Source organism: Manis javanica, chromosome 8 (genome assembly GCF_040802235.1).
Source record: "Manis javanica isolate MJ-LG chromosome 8, MJ_LKY, whole genome shotgun sequence".
Taxonomy (NCBI): domain Eukaryota; kingdom Metazoa; phylum Chordata; class Mammalia; order Pholidota; family Manidae; genus Manis; species Manis javanica.
The window spans coordinates 3,510,146-3,525,957 of NC_133163.1; the positions used below are offsets into that span (position 1 = coordinate 3,510,146).

The 15,812-nt window shown below is 40.0% G+C and overlaps 1 protein-coding gene across 11 annotated transcripts in view; it reads right to left on the reverse strand.

Moving 5' to 3' along the window:
* TECPR2 (tectonin beta-propeller repeat containing 2) overlaps positions 1–15,812 on the reverse strand; it is a 105,611-nt gene that overhangs the window by 87,056 nt on the left and 2,743 nt on the right. The window lies entirely within an intron of this gene.

A 15,812-nucleotide genomic window follows, 5' to 3' on the forward strand; every position in this document is an offset into this window, starting at 1 on the left:
AGGTCTCTCCCTTCAAGTCCTGGGCCTTTTCCAATAGCACAGACAGTGCTCGGGCAGACGAGCAACAGCTCCGGGGGGGACTGCTCCGTACCTGATCAGACCTGGAGGCCTAGGTTTGCCTTTAGGTTCATGGAGACTTTTCAAGCCCCTCCAGTAAAAACTTCTTGGGATGCCGGATTTGCCGTGTGCTTGAACTGAGGGGTTTCTATTTCTACAGTTGACTGACCAACCCCTTCTCACCCAGGGGCCTTTGCATTGGCTATTCCTTCTACCTAGAATGCTCTTTTCCAGATGTCACTCAGCTTTGCTTCTTCACAGCATGTAGGTCTCTACTAAGATGTCCCCTCCTCTGCAAGGCCCCTCAAATGGCCTCCCTCCCCCCACTGGTCTGTGAGACCCACAAAAGCACATCTGCCTCACTACCCCTTGATCCCTAGCACTCAGAAAAGGGCCGGGCACACTGGAGGTGCTCAGGAAGTATTTCCTGAACAAATGAATGAGTTATGAAAAAGGAGAATCTGCAAGAAAGGAATGAGTGACAAGAAGAGAAGAGCAGCAAGATACCATCTTTACTCCAATATGGCCTCAAATCAATGCTGGCATAACAATCCCCTAAATCTGTGTAGCCTGTCCAGTTTCCCAAGCATTTTTCAATTCCTATTTCATTTGACAGTCACCAGAGCCAATACAGTGAAACAAGCATGGTGACTTAGGTGGACGTTCCTAAAAGGAACAAAAGCAACCATATTCCTCCATGATGGAACACTGACTAATGCATGCTCTTTTCTGGGAGGTTCAGAAATTTGCCTGCTGTCACAATTTTCAGTGCCTTGTTGCAACAGAAATTTGGATGGTGAATACAGGTCCAGAACATACCACAGCACGGTTCATAAATTCACAACTCTTCAATGGCAAGATGGATTGCTGGTTGGTCAAGTACTCCAGGAAGATGAGCAAGACCCACATGACCAGAAATCAAATGAAAATGAAACAACCAACTCAAGTGAGAACAGCCACAGGCAGCCACGGGCAGACATCTCAGCAAAGCATGCAGATCATCAAAGATGAGACACTAAAACTAAAACAACAAGAGCAGTAATGGCAAGAGCTGACACTATGACCTAGTAGAAACTGTCCTTAAGATACTGACTCATTAAATACTCATGAAAAACCCATGAGGCAGGCTCCACTGGTATCTGCACTTTACAGATGAGGAGGTTGTTCCCATTTCAACAACCATCTGTCTTCAGGCATGAAGGTGGCACAGGAGCAATGAAGGTCTTGTTTCTTTGGTTGGTGCATGTGCATGAACATGCTGATGCACCACAGTTCGTGTAATGTTCTTAAAATTAAATTTTCTTTTTATAACAGTTATAAATATTCACCATAAAAATTCAGGAATACAGAAAAGGACAAAGAATTAAATAAATGCCACTCATGATCCCATCACAGAGAAATATGTCATATAGACATATACCTATAGACACACATGTGTGTAGACACACACAGCTTTTCACTTAATAAATCATGAGCACTTGCATGTCATTAAGCATTCCCCTAGAACAGATTTTTAATGACTGTATAGAAAAGCTGCAGAGAACACGCTGTATGCATAAACCAAAATTTTCTCCACCAAATGTTTTAATCTCTGCTTTCTCTGACAAGATCTCCTAGGAAGCAAGCGGAAGAAGTACTTCACAAATGTCAGCTGGTACTATGTCCTCCTTTAAAAATCTTTTTCCTCAGAGTAGCTTTGTCAAATTATGACATTTAGATTTCAAACATTTATTCACTTGTTTTGATACTATTCACTGATAGCTCCATAAATCTCTACAGGAGGGGCTTTGAGATTTTGGTCTGTTGAGAAGGGGGTCAGAGAATCTGCCTCAAAAATTCACCTGCACAACAGTACACTATTCCACTTTAGATTACGGTCAGCTCTATTATAAAGGCTTAGGAGATATTAATAGCTATTATGGAAGGTAAAAATTCCTGGAGCGACTCCTTAGCACAATCAGTGATAATACTACCAAAAGCAACTTGAAAATGTGTAAAGATCCTTCCTTACATATTTAAGAGTGCAGGGCTCACTTACCAGGCCGCAGCATGGATTAAAAATTACCACAATTCTGTGGCAGGTAGCAGGTGCATGATCAAAATTTGAATCAAAATCTTTTAAGCTCAAATCCTAGCATTATCCCTGATTTCTCCCTCTGCCTCACTTCTACAACAATCCTGCACCTTAATCCATCAGCTCTGTTGCCTAACCTACCTCACACCTGACCCTTTTTCATCAACTCTGCGGCCAGGCCTGAGATGAAGCCATCACACCTCTCAGCTGGATCACTGTGATGTTCTTTTGATAACTTCTCTCCTGCTTCCACACTTGCCCCGTAGAATCTATGCTCATACACAGCACCCAGAATGAGCTCTTTGACTTCACCAAAATTAAAAACTTTGGTGCTCCAAAAAACACCATTAAGAAAGTTAAAATATAACACATAGAAAGGGAGAAAATATTTTTTCTGATATTTTCTTGTATAAAGGACTTGTATTCACAATACATAAAAAGAACTCTTAAAACTAAATAATAAAAATACCTTAAAATGAACAAAGGAGTTGAATAGACACTTCTCCAAAAATGACATAAAAGTGGCCAATAAGCACATGAAAAGATGTTCATCACTGATCAACAGGGAGGTACAAAACAAAACCACACGAGGTACCACTCCCCACACTCACCAGCATGGCTATAATCAAAAAGACAGACAACTGGTAACAAGGATGTAGAGAAACTGCAATTCTCATACACTGCTGTTAGAAAATAAGTGCAGCCACTATGAGAAACTCTGGCAGTTCCTCAAAGATTAAACATAGAGTTATATGACCCAGCAATTCCACTTCTAGGTATATATTCAATAGAAGTAAAAAACATACATATACACAATAAGTTATACACCAACATTCAGAATATTGCTATGCATAATAGTAAAAAATAAAAAAAGAACCCATCCATGAATTGATGAATGAATAAACAAATATGGTATATCCATACAATGGAATACTATTCAGCAATAAAAAGGAATCAAGTTCTGGTACATGCTATAACATGATCAACCTTGAAAATATTATGCTAAGTGAAAGAAGCCAGACACAAAAGACCATTTATTGGATGATTCCATTTATATGAAATCCCCAGTATAAGCAAACCTACAGACAGAAAACAAATCAGTGATTGCCTAGGAATGGGAGAAGAAGGGGGCAGAGGCAGGAGTGACTGCTAAAGGGTGTTGGGTCTCTTTTTAGGGTATGACAAAGTTCTAAAATTGACTATAGTAATGGTTACATAATATTATGAATATTTTAAAAACCTTTGAATTGTATACTTTAAATGGGTAAATTATATGGTATGTGAATTATACCTCAATAAAGCTATTACAAGAAGATGAAGGAGAAGAAGGAGGAGGAAAGTAGAGAAAAATCACTTCTCCAACACCCATTCATGATAAAAATTTCAGTGAACTAGGAATGGGGGAAACTTCCTCAACTTGATAAGGAGTATCTACGAAAAAAAGAGCTAACATTGTACTAAGTGGTGATGAACTTGAAGGTTCCCCACTAAGACCAGGTATAAGGAAAGGACCTCCCTCTCTCAACATTCCTTTCCATCACACTGGAAGGTCTAGCTAATGCAGTAAGACAAGAAGAAGAAATGGCATACAGATTAGAAAGGAAGAAGTAAAACTGCCTTTGTTTGCAGATGACAAGATAATCTAAGTCAAAAGACCAAAAGAATCAACAAAAAACTCCTGAAACTAATAAGCACTTACAGCAAGGTTGCAGGATACAAGGTTAATGTACAAAAGTCAATCCTTTCCTATATACCAGCTATGAATAAATGTAATTTGAAGTTAAAAGAATAATACCATTTAGATTAGTATCCCCCAAAACTAAATACTCAGATAAAAATCTAACAAAAATATGTACAAGATTTTTATGAGAAAAACTACAAAACTCTCATGAACAAAAACAAAGGAGAACTAAATAAATGAACAAATATCCCATGCTCATTGACAGGAAGATTCAATATTGTCCAGATGCCAACTCATCCTGAGTTGATCTACAGTTCAATGAAATCCCAATAAGAATCCCAGCAAGGTATTTCATGGATATCAACAAACTGATTCTAAAGTTTATTTGGAGAGGCAAAAGACCCATAATAGTCAATACAATATTGAAGGAGAATGAACGAAGTTATAGGATTAATACTAGCCAACTGAAAAATATACTGTAAAGCTACAGTAATCAAAACAGTGTGGAATTGATGATAGAATAAACAGATCAACAGAAAAGAATAGAGAGCCCAGAAATTGAACCGCATAAGTATAATCAGCTGATCTTTGACAAAGGAGAAAAGGCAATGTAATGGAGCAATGATAGTCTTTTCAACAAACATTGCTGGAATAAGTGGACATCCTCATACCTTATATCCTTTACAAAATTAACTCAAAATGGATCACAGACCTAAATGTAAAATGCAAAACTATAAAACTCCCTCAAGATAATGTAGGAGAAAAACCAGATGACCTTGAGTATGGTGATTACATTTTAGATACAACACCAAAAGCATGACATATAATTATATTATGAATGAAATGAAATATAACTGACAAGGTATGTTTCATTAAAACTGACAAGCTCATTCAAGGGAGTGAGAAGACAAGCTACAGACTGGGGGGAAATATTTGCAAAAGACACAAATGATAAAGGGCTATTATCCAAAACATATAAAGAACTCTTAAAACTCAACAATAAGAAAACAACCAAATTAAAAAATGAGCCAAAGACCTAAACAGATACATCACCAAGAAGATACACAGATGGATGGCACTGGGGAACAGAAGCACTGGAAAAGATACTCCACATCCTTATGTCATCAGGAAATGCAAATGAAAATGAGATACACACCTAATACAATGGCGAAAATCCAGAGCACTGAAAACACCAAATGCTGTTAGGGATGTGCAACAGCAGGAATTCTTACTCATTGCTGGTGGGAATGCAAATGGTACAGCCACTTTGGAAGACAATTTAGTGGTTTCTTACAAAACTAAACATATCTTACCCTATGACCCAACAATTGTGCTTCTTGGTGTTTAAATGTAGGAGTTGAAAACTACATCCACAAGAAAACTTTAACCAGTGTATCTGAAGCAGCTTTATTCATGATTGTGAAAACTTGGAAGCAAGTATAATGTCCTTTAGTAGGTGAGTGGATAAATAAATTGTGTTATATCCAGACAATGGGATATTATTCAGCCCTAAAAAGACATGGGCTATTAAGCTATGAGAAGACATGGAGGAACATTAAATGCATAATACTAAGTGAAAGGGGTCAATCTGAAAGCTACATGCTGTATAATTCCTATACAACAACTATATAACAACTATATAACTATACAACAACTACATAACATCCTGGAAAAGGAAAACTAGGAGACATTAAAAAGATCTGTGGTTGCTAGGGGTTGGGGGAAGGGGAATAAATAAACAGAGCACAGAGGATTTTAGGTCAGTGAAAGTACTCTGAAACCATAATGATGGGTTCACATCATCATACATTTGTTGAAATCCACAGAATGTACGACATCAAGAGTGAACCCCAAGGTATACTATGGACTCTGAGTAATTATGATGAACCAATGTAGGTTCATCAATTGGAAGGAATGTACCACTCTGGTGGGAGATGCTGATAATGGAGAAGACCTTGCATATGTGCAGAGACAAGGGATTTATGAGAGATCTCTGTACCTTCTCTTCAATTTTGCTGAAACCTAAAACTGCTTTGAAAAAATTAAGTCTTTAAAAAAGACAGACAGACCTCTTTGAAAGAGAAATGGATAGGTCTCATACCACCCACCCTATTCAAAATTCTTTAGTGGTTCCCCAGTGTGCAGAGAACCAAATGCTTTTCCATAGGCTACAAGGCCCTGTGTGGTCAGCCCCTTCCTGGCTCCCCTATCACAACTCTACCCCTCTCTTCTTGTCCTCCAAGCTCCAGCTCCCCTGACCCCCTGTCTCCCTCTCTAGGCTGAGGAGCTGACTATAGTCCCCAATTCCAAATGATCTTTCATCTCATTCCATAAACTGGCTTCAGAAAGGCCTTCCCTGACCAGATCACTTACAGTATTGATCAGTCCTCTCCTTCCACTATCAGATCCTCTGTGTACCTCCTTCATAATTCTCATCACAATCCTTAGTCTATTTGCTAACAGTTTCATGATTATTTCTCTCATGAAAATGTGTGGCACACAAATTCTCTCTTGTGACCAATGTAAAACTTAGTACCTAAAAATATCTTTGGCACAGAGTAAATATTCAATAAAGATTTGTTGAGTGAATAAATAAAATGTTAACTTCAGGTCTTACTGCAAAAGAATATTCTCTATTCAAGCTTTAAAATCAGTAATGCTTTACTGGTCACAAATTTTTCCATCAACAATACAAAACACCACTCTACAACATTATATGCTTCCCTACCCAATTAATGACATCAACCCCATACACTGAAGGTGACAGCTGACCTTCAAGCTCACTAAGAGCACCCTAATGCCATCTTGGTGCTCAGCTTTTCAAAACTGGAGCTGGGACTAACAGTATATAGTCTAAATGATTCACTCAACAGTACAGTGACCATAAGGTGCCAGAGCACTCTGACAACTCTACTGGCTCCCAGATTCACTCCAAAGTTTCTAGGAAATGACAATTAGTTTTCCTATTGTACAAGCTATTTTTAAAGTCTGGCTACAACATCCATTATTCTTTTAAGTGTTAAAATCCTATAGCCGAACCTATGAGACTGATGTAGTCATTTATCTTCCAGATAAAACTGTCTGCATGAGACAGCATGATAACAGTATGGAAGTAGAACATTTTGCAGAATGGCCTGTGTCTAGCTTCATCTCAGGATACTCTCCTTCCACACACTGTATGCTGCAGCTTCAGTGAGCCTTCCACAACAGTCCCTGAACATGCCATGACTTGTACATCTTTGCAAGGACCTATCTCCCTTCTCCATTCCTCCCAAACAACTTGCAAGAACTTCTCCAGCACCAGAATAAAGATGGCGGCATGAGAGGTGAGAGAGAGGACTCCTCCCAAAACCACATATAATACAAAAATATAATTGACACAACTAATCCTGAAAGAGCAACAGGAAAGAAGGCTGCACCAGACTGCATATACCTGGAGAAAAGAACAGTATCACAGAACAGGGTAATATACCAAAGCTGTGATCTGGCGGGACCCAAGCCTTTCCGCAACTCCAACTCACTGGCGAAAGGAAGAGAAGTGGAGTGGGGAGGGAGTAGAGGTCTGGGACTGCTGAACACCTAGCCCTGGAGATCTGCTCTGGGAGCACGAACCTACATTGCATGCTGCTCTGGTGAATACTGGGGTTGGAAAGCTAACACAGGCAGAATACCTGGAAAGACTGAGATTTCAGCTGCTTGTGGAAACTAGGGATCCATATCCAGCTGCTCTGGTACAAAAGAAACATGGGCAGTCTGAGAGGCTTCCTAACAGCGAGAGGGCTGCTAAAGGGGCAGGGACTGCACGGAGCTTACTGCTCAGGAGAAAGAAGAGGTAGACAAAATTGTCCGAGCTCACTCTGCCCATCAGGTTGGGAACTTTCAGGAGCTTCAGGCACTCCATCCCACTGGTGGGCTACACAGCTCCAAGGCAACCCACCATGATACGCAGCCTGCTGCACCTTCCTCCCAGCCAGCCCACACCAGGATCGCAAACCAGCAGCCCCTGCCCTGGCATCAGGCCAGCCAAAGGGAAGCCCTGTCTATGGCAGCTACAAAGGCAAAGCTTACACCTGTGTGTTCAGTTGACTGGTTCTGGCAGTGGAGACAGGCTCTTTCTTCCCCCCAGACACCAGCATCACTCCCCTGAGACCTCAGACATCACCCCAGGGGCTGAGGAGCTCCAGAGAGTAGAGCTTATGGGCATTAGAGGGCACCACATACAAATATGAAATGTCAAAGAAACCTGGTTCAAAAAAAAATCCCACAAACACCACAGGAAGGTTCAAGTGAAACTGAACTCATCAATCTTCCTGAAAGAGATTTCAAAAAAAAAAATCATAAACATGCTCATGGAGGTACAGAAAAATATTCAAGAACTCAGGGATGAATTCAGGATGGAGATCCAATCATTATGGAATAAAATGGAGATATTTAAAAGCAGAATAGATACAGTGGAGGAGATAGTAAATGAAATAGAAATTACAGAAGAGGAATACAGAGAAGCTGAGGCACAGAAAGGAAAAAGGATCTCGAGGAATGAAAGAATATTGAGAGAACTGTGTGACCAATCCAAACAGAACAACATTCGCATTATAGGGGTACCAGAAGAAAAAGAGAGAGGAAAAGGGATAGAAAGTGTCTTTGAGGAGGTAATTGCTAAAAACTTCATCAATCTGGGGAAGGAGATAGTCTCTCAGGCCATGGAGGTGCACAGATCTCCCAACACAAGGGACCAAAGGAGGGCCAAGACATATAATAATTAAAATGGCAAAGATCAAGGATAAGGACAGACTATTAAAAGCAGCCAGAGAGAGAAAAAAGATCAAATACAAAGGAAAACCCATCAGACTATCATCAGACTTCTCACAGAAACCTTACAGGCCAGAAGGCAGAGGCATGATATATTTAATACAATGAAACAGAAGGACCTCAAACCAAGAATACTCTACCTGGAAAGATTATCATTTAAATTTGAGGGAGGGATTAAACAATCTACAGATAAGCAAAAGCTAAGAGAATTTACCTCCCCAAAACTGTATGTACAGTGTATTTTGGAGTCACTGCTACAGATGGAAGTGATCCTAAGGTTTAATAACTGTCACCAGAGGTAATGAAACCACAGTAAAGAAAGTAGAACACCTAATTACTAAGCAAATGCAAAATTAAATCAACTACCCCCAAAGTCAGTGAAGGGATAGGCAAAGAGGACACAGTATGATACAAAGAATGGAGGAGGAAGAAAAAGGAGGAGAAAAAAACTTTAGATTCTGTTTGTAATAGCATACTGAGTTGAGTTAGATGCTTAGATAGTAAGAAAGTTACCCTTGAACATTTGGTAACCACGAATCTAAAGTCTGCAATGGCAATAAGTACATACCTATTGATAATCACCCTAGATGTAAATGGTCTGAATGCACCAATCAAAAGACACAGTCACTGAATGGATAAAAAAACAAGACCCAACTATATGCTGCCTACAAGAGACTCACCTCAAACCCAAAGACATACACAAAGTAAAAGTGAAGGGATGGAAAAAGATTTTTCATGCAACTAAAAGGGAGAAAAAAGCAGCAGTTGCAGTACTTGTATCAGACAAAATAGACTTCAAAACACAGAAAGTCACAAGAGACAAAGAAGGACATTACATAATGATAAAGGGCTCAGTCCAACAAGAGGATATAACCATTATAAATATATATGTACCCAACACAGGAGCACCTACATATGTGAAACAAATACTAACAGAATTAAAAGGGGAAATAGAATGCAATGCATACATTCTAGGAGACCACAACACTCCATTCACTCCTAAGGACAGATCAACCAAATAGAAAATACATAAGGACACAGAGGCACTGAACAACACATTAGAACAGATGGACCTAACAGACATCTACAGAACTCTACACTCAAGAGTGGCAAGATACACATTCGTCTCAAGTGCACATGGAACATTTTCAAGAATAGATCATATACTAGGCCACAAAAAGAGTCTCAGTCAATTTAAAAAGACTGTAACTGTACCAACCAGCTTCTCAGACCACAAAGGTATGAAACTAGAAATTATGCAAAGAAAATGAAAAAGCCCACAAATACATGGAGGCTTAACAACCTGCTCCTAAATAACCAATGGATCAATGACCAAATAAAAACCGAGATCAAGCACTATATAGAGACAAATGAGAACAATAATTTAACCACAAAATCTGTAGGATGCAGTAAAGGCCTTGCCAAGGGGGAAGTATATTGCAATACAGGCCTACCTCAGGAGAGAACAACAATTCCAAATAAACAGTCTGAACTCACAATTAATGAAACTAGAAAAAGAAGAACAAATGAGGCCCAAAGTCAGTAGAAGGAGAGACACAATACACATTACAGCACAAATAAATAAAATTGAGAAAAATAAAACAATAGAAAGAATCAATAAGAGCAGGGGCTGGTTCTTTGAGAAAATAAACAAAATAGATAAACCCCTAACCAGACTTATCAAGGAAAACAGGCAGTCTACACAAACAGAATCAGAAATGAGAAAGGAAAAATCACTACAGACACCACAGAACTACAAAGAATTATTAGAGAATACCATGAAAAATTACATGGTAACAAACTGGATAATCTAGAAGAAATGTACAACTTTCTAGAAAAATACAACCTTCCAAGGCTGACCCAGGAAGAAACAGAAAATCTGAATCGACTAAATATCAACAATGTAACTGAATTCTTAATAAAAAAACTTCCTAAGAACAAAACGCCTAGACCAGATGGCTTCACTGCTGAATTTTATCAAACATTTAGTGGAGACCTAATACCCATCCTCCATAAAGTTTTCCAAAAGTAGAAGAGGAGGGAATAGTTCCAAACTCATTCTATGGGGCCCGCATCACTCTAATACCAAGACCAGGCAAAGACACCACAAAAAAAGAAAATTACAGACCAGTCCTTGATGAACACAGATGCAAAAATACTCAACAAAATATTAGCAAACTGAACTAAAAAATAAATCAAAAAGATCATCCATCATGACCAAGTGGGATTTATTCCAGGGATGCAAGGATGGTACAATATTAGAATATCCATCAACATCATCCACCACATCAACAAAAAGAAGGACAAAAACCACATGATTATCTATGCATAGATGCCAGAAAACCATCTGACAAAATTCAACCTCCATTCATGATAAAAACTCTGAACAAAATGGGTATAGAAGGCACGTACCTCAACATAATAAAGGCCATGTATGACAAACCCACAGCAAACATCATCCTGAACAGCGAGACGCTGAAAGCTTTTCCTCTAAGATCACGAACAAGACAAGGATGCCCACTCTCTCCTCTTTAACTCAACATAGTTCTGGAGGTCCTGGCCACGGCAATCAGACAACACAAAGAAATAAAAGGCATCCACGGGAGAACCAAGATGGCGGCATGAGTAGGGCAGCAGAAATCTCCTCCCAAAACCATAAATATTTTTGAAAATACAACTATTCCTAAAAGAGAGACCAGAAGACACAGGACAACAGCCAGGCTACAGCCACACCTGTGAGGGCCCAGCGCCTCAGGAAGGGGGTGAGATACAAGCGGCGGCCCGCGGGACCCGAGCGCCCCTCCCCTCAGCTCCCGGCAGGAGGAGAGGAGTCGGAGCGGGGAGGGGGAGGGAGCCCAGGACTGCCGAACACCCAGCCCCAGCCACCCGCACCAGAGCGCAGACACAGTGCATGCGTGGGGTGCTGGAAACTAGGGAAACGGGACAGGAAAAACCTGCGAGTGGGTCCCCGCAGCCGGTGCCCCTGGGACAAAGAAAAGCGAGTGCTTTTTGAAAGTCTTAAAGGGACAGGGACCCCACAGCTGGACGGAAGCGTCCCGGGACACTTAGCCCAGCAGCTGCGAATCCCAGGGAACTTCAGGCACCCTAACCCCCTGAGCAGCAGCGTGGCTCAGAGGCCCCTCACGGCGATAAACAGCCTCCCGTCCGTTCCCCCTCCTATGCGGCTCCGCCATGTTGGAGAAGCAGCCTGAGGCTGGCCACGCCCACAGCAACCGGGGAGCTCCACAGTGGCTGGGCAAGAATTAGAAACCCCACCTGCATGCACCTACCCAGAACAAGCCGCTAGGGGTCGCTGTTCTCCCAGGAGAGGAAGGCCACAAACCAGCAAGAAGGGACTTTCTCTTAGCCAACACACGCGCCAGCTCCCCACAAATACCTCTTATTGCCATGAAAAGGCAGAAGAATTTGACACAGACCAAGATCACAGAGGCAAACCCTGAGGAGATAGACCTAACCAATCTCCCTGAGAAAGAATTAAAAATAAAGCTCATAACCATGCTGAAGGAGCTGCAGAGAAATATGCAAGAGCTAAGGGATGATGTCCAGAAGGAGATTACAGAAATGAAACAATCTCTGGAAGGATTTATAAGCAGAATGGATGAGATGCAAGAGGCAATTGATGGAATAGAAACCAGAGAACAGGAACACATAGAAGCTGATGCAGAGAGAGATAAAAGGATCTCCAGGAATGAAACAATATTAAGAGAACTGTGTGACCAATCCAAAAGGAACAATATCCGTATTATAGGGGTACCAGAAGAAGAAGAGAGAGAAAAAGGGATAGAAAGTGTATTTGAAGAAATAATTGCTGAAAACTTCCCCAAACTGGGGAAGGAAATAATCGATCAGATGATGGAAATACACAGAACCCCCAACAGAAGGGACCCAAGGAGGACAACACCAAGACACATAATAATTAAAATGACAAAGATCAAGGACAAGGACAGAGTTTTAAAGGCAGCTAAAGAGAGGAAAAAGGTCACCTACAAAGGAAAACCCATCAGGCTCTCATCAGACTTCTCAATAGAAACCTTACAGGCCAGAAGAGAATGGCATGATATATTTAATGCAATGAAACAGAAGGGCCTTGAACCAAGAATACTGTATCCAGCACGATTATCATTTAAATATGAAGGAGGGATTAAACAATTCCCAGAAAAGCAAAAGTTGAGGGAATTTGCTTCCCACAAACCAACTCTACAGGGTATTTTAGAGGGACTGCTCTGGATGGGAGCACTCCTAAGGCTAAACAGATGTCACCAGAGAAAATAAAATCACAGCAAAGAAAGCAGACCAACGAAATACTAACAGCAAAAAATAAAATCAACTACCCACAAAAGCAGTTAAAGGAAACACAAAAGAGCACAGAATAAAACAACCAACATATAAAGAATGGAGGAGGAGGAATAAGAAGGGAGAAAAACAAAGAATCACCAGACAGTGTTTATAATAGCTCAATAAGTGAGTTAAGTTAGACAGTAAGACACCAAAGAAGATAACTTTGAACCTTTGGTAACCACAAATCTAAAGCCTGCAATGGCAATAAGTACATATCTTTCAATAATCACCCTAAATGTAAATGGACTGAATGTATCAATCAAAAGACACAGAGTAACAGAATAGATAAAAAGCAAGACCCATCTATATGCTGCTTACAAGAGACTCACCTCAAACCCAAAGACATGCACAGACTAAAAGCCAAGGGATGGAAAAAGATATTTCATGCAAACAACAGGGAGAAAAAAGCAGGTGTTGCAGTACTAGTATCAGACAAAATAGACCTCAAAACAAAGAACGTAACAAAAGATAAAGGACATTACATAATGATAAAGGGCTCAGTACAACAAGAGGATATAGCCATTATAAATATATATGCACCCAACACAGGAGCACCAACATATGTGAAACAAATACTAACAGAACTAAAGGAGGAAAGAGAATGCAATGCATTCATTTTAGGAGACTTCAACACGCCACTCACTCCAAAGGACAGATCCACCAGACAGAAAATAAGTAAGGACACAGAGGCACTGAACAACACCCTAGAACAGATGGACCTAATAGATATCTATAGAACTCTACATCTAAAAGCCACTATTTACAATAGCCAAGAAATGGAAGCAAAGCAACCTAAGTGTACATCAGTAGATGAATGGATAAAGAAGATGTGGTATATATACACAATGGAATATTATTCAGCCATAAGAAGAAAAACAAATCCTACCATTTGCAACAAAATGGATGGAGCTAGAGGGTATAAATAAGCCAGGTGGAGAAAGACAAACACCAAATGATTTCACTCACATGTGGAGTATAGGAACAAAGAAAGACTGGAGAAACAAAACAGCAGCAGAATCACAGAACCCAAGAATGGACTAACAGTTACCAAAGGAAAAGGGACTGGGGAGAATGGGAGGGAAGGGAGGGATAAGGGCAGGGAAGAAGAAAGGGGGTATTACGATTAGCATGTATAATGTGGGGGGGTCATGGGGAGGGCTGTGCAACACAGAGAAGACAAGTAGTGATTCTACAGCATCTTACTATGCTGATGGACAGTGACTGAATGGCGGTGAAGGGGTGACCCTAGTAAACATAATGTTATTCATGTAATTGTAGATTAATGACAACAAAATAAAATTAAAAAAAAGAGAAGGCAACCAGATTGGTAAAGAAGTTAAACTGTCACCATTTGCAGATGACATGATATTGGACATAAAAATCCCTAAAGAATCCACTCCAAAACTACTAGATCTAATATCTGAATTCAGCAAAGTTGCAGGATACAAAATTAATACACAGAAATCTGTTGCATTCCTATACACTAACAATGAACTAGCAGGGAAAGAAATCAGGAAAAAAATTCCATTCACAATTGCATCAAAAACAATAAAATATCTAGGAATAAACCTACCCAAAGAAGTGAAAGACCTATACTCTGAAAACTACAAGACACTCATGAGAGAAATTAAAGAAGATATAAATAAATGGGAAGACATCCCGTGTTCATGGATAGGAAGAATTAATATTATCAAAATGGCCATCCTGCTTAAAGGAATCTGTAGATTCAATGCAGTCCCTATCAAAATACCAACAGCATTCTTCAACAAACTACAGCAAATAGTTCTAAAATTCATATGGAACCACAAAAGACCCTGAATAGCCAAAGCAATCCTGAGAAGGAAGAATAAAGTTGGGGGGATTATGCTCCCTGACTTCAAGCTCTACAGAAAGCCACAGTAATCAAGACAGTTTGGTCCTGGCACAAAAACAGAACCATAGACCAATGGAACAGACTGGAGAGCCCACATATAAAGCCAGGCATATATGATCAAGTAATATATGATAAAGGAGCCATGGACATACAATGGGGAAATGACAGCCTCTTCAACAACTGGTGTTAGCAAACTGGACGGCTACATGCAAGAGAATGAAACTGGATTATTGTCTAACCCCATACACAAAACTAAACTTGAAAAGGATTTTGACACAGGATCCAATACCTGAATGTAAGTCATAAAACCATAAAACTCTTAGAAGACAACATAGGCCAAAATCTCTTGAATATAAACATGAGCAACTTTATCCTGAACGCATCTCCTTGGGCAAGGGAAACAAAAAGCAAAAATGAACACATGGGACTACATCTAACTAAAAAGCTTCTGTACAGCAAAGGACACCATCAGTAGAACAAAATGGTACCCAACAGTATGGGAGAATATATTTGTAAATGACATATCCAACAAGGGGTTAACATCCAAAATACATAAAGAACTTACACGACTGAACAACCAAAAAGCAAATAACCAGATTAAAAACTGGGTGGAAGATATGAACAGACAATTCTCCAGAGAAGAAATTCAGATGGCCAACAGGCACATGAAAAGATGCTCCACATCACTAATTATCAGGGAAATGCAAATTAAAACCACAATGAGATATCACCTCACACCAGTTAGGATGGCCAGCATTGAAAACACTAAGAACAACAAATGCTGGCGATGATGTGGAGAAAGGTGTACCCTCTTCCACTGCTGTTGCGAATGTAAGCTAGTTCAACTATTGTGAAAAGCAATATGGAGGTTCCTCAAAAAACTAAAAATAGAAATACCATTTGACCCAGGAATTCCACTCCTAGGAATTTACCCAAAGAATACAAGTTCTCCAATTGAA